Source organism: Vicugna pacos, chromosome 16 (assembly GCF_048564905.1).
Source record: "Vicugna pacos chromosome 16, VicPac4, whole genome shotgun sequence".
Taxonomy (NCBI): domain Eukaryota; kingdom Metazoa; phylum Chordata; class Mammalia; order Artiodactyla; family Camelidae; genus Vicugna; species Vicugna pacos.
This window is the reverse complement of record NC_133002.1, coordinates 35,953,719-35,955,709: the sequence shown is the minus strand read 5'-3', so window position 1 is coordinate 35,955,709 and position 1,991 is coordinate 35,953,719. Positions and strand designations below refer to the sequence as shown.

The following is a 1,991-nucleotide window of genomic DNA, read 5'->3' as shown; positions in this document are numbered from 1 at the left end:
GAATGACAGAGCAGAATTAGAAGTTCCCTCTAGAAGGCAGACTAGAACATGCCCGCTCTGAGGAAGAAGGAATCACCTGCAGCACGGGGCTGTGCAGTATACAATGCCAGGTTCAAGTCCTGACTCAGCCTCTTACAAGTCGAGACCCTGGGCAACTCCCTGGGCTTCCGTTTCCCCCAATGTAAAGTGGTTAGAATTATAATTCTTGCCACAGAGTGGTTCTGTGGTTCAAAGAAAAAGTGGATGGGAAAACCCTTTGCAAATGACCGTATATGTATAATGGAATATAGTCTATAACGGAATATATGGTTATACTGCAAATAGTTTTATTTATAGAATTTCTCTTAGGAAAGAAATTCTGCTTAGAAAATGCCTCGATATGTGCCTATCATATGGCAAATGTTGCCAGACTTTGTAATTAAAAAAAGTTTTTTTTTAACTTTATTTTTTGTTGGGACGGTAATTAGGTTTTTACTTATTTATTTTAATGGAGGTACTGGGGATTGAACCCAGGACCTCATGCATCCTAAGCACGTGCTCCACCACTGAGCTATACCCTCTCTCTAACGACATGCTCTTTGGAGCTCCTGCTTTCTTTTAAATAATTATTTTTATTGAAGTATAGTTTGTTTGCAATGTTGTGTTAATTTCTGGTGTACAGCATGGTGATTTAGTTATACATATATATATTCTTTTTCATATTCTTTTCTTTTAGTTTTCATTTATTTATTTTTGGTTTTTTGGGAGGGAGGTAATTAGGTTTATTTACTTATTTATTTATTTTAATGGCAGTACTGGGGATCGAAACCAGGACCTCGTGCATGCTAAGCAGACACTGTGCCACTGAGCTATACCCTCCTCCCTTACCAAAATTTTAGAGAAGGGAGAGTATTGCTCTGATGAGAGAGAGGAAGAAGGAGAGAAAAGAGGAGGGGGAGTGAGGCTCCAACAGGCTAGAGACCAGGCATGGTGAAGAGGCCAGAGAAATTATATACTGATAGGACTGACCAGTGGTGTTTTAAGAATGATGACACCCACATGCCCACATCAGGTGTTTGTGCTGCGTACTGTGCACTCTTCCTCTTGTGCCCCTGCAAAGTCAGGGGTGTCTATCTATTAAACTCACCATTATTGGAGCCCCGGCCACATACATCTAGTGATTGACACACATTCTTTCATTTATTCCTCCTGTAACTTTCCGCAGATGAAGAAATGGAGGCTCAGGAAACTTGGATAACTCACTCAAGATCACACAAGTGGCAGCTGGTAGGAAGGGATTTTAATCCGTGTCCAGCTCTGGGTACTGTACCGTGTTGCTCCCGGGGCCTCAGTTCTCTGAGGTTAAAAAGTCGCTTAACCTCCCTGGACCCCAGTTGTTCTGTCTCTAAGAAGAAATGTCTCTATTGCTTCTCCCTTGCTCACTCAAATACTTGACAGATGAAAGAGGTAATAGATGTAAAGTACTTTGAGAGCTTTTAAACAAACATCCCCATTGTGAAAGTAAGCTATTATTAATACCACACCTCACATGCCAAAAGGCCTGCTTAATCCACCCTGCCCTGAGGTGCCAAAGAGGACATTTCCCCCTCTGTTTAGTTTATCTTCTCTTGTCAAGTGCCAAGTCTGTTCCACTTTGCTTTCTCTCCACAGAAACCGAGCATATGGCTCTCCCCTAAAAGTGTTCCAATCCAAATACTGTGCCCATCTCAAAGGATTCCCTTCCTCCCGTTCATCTTTCCAGCCCCCTCCAAAGGTAGGGACTAACCCCCACGGTGTGCCAGAAAATGTTTAACAAACAGCTTTCCAGAAAAATTCCTGTCCTGATCAATAGCATTTGCCAATTTCCTTGGTGTAAATATTTCCACCATGCCTGATTTCAAACTATCATTGTGACATCACTGAGTGCAGAATTGGGAAGAGACGTAGGCACCATTATGTAGTATTTCTACTGTATAACTACAACAGACATAAGTAACTCCAAAAGGTTAGGA

General features: G+C 41.7%; 1 non-coding gene across 1 annotated transcript; it reads right to left on the bottom strand.

Annotated features, from left to right (window-relative positions):
• Positions 1 to 488: 488 nt before the first annotated feature.
• TRNAP-AGG (transfer RNA proline (anticodon AGG)) lies at positions 489 to 560 on the bottom strand. Its single transcript has one exon. It is a non-coding gene; the product is annotated as a tRNA-Pro (tRNA).
• Between the last annotated feature and the right edge of the window lie 1,431 nt (positions 561 to 1,991).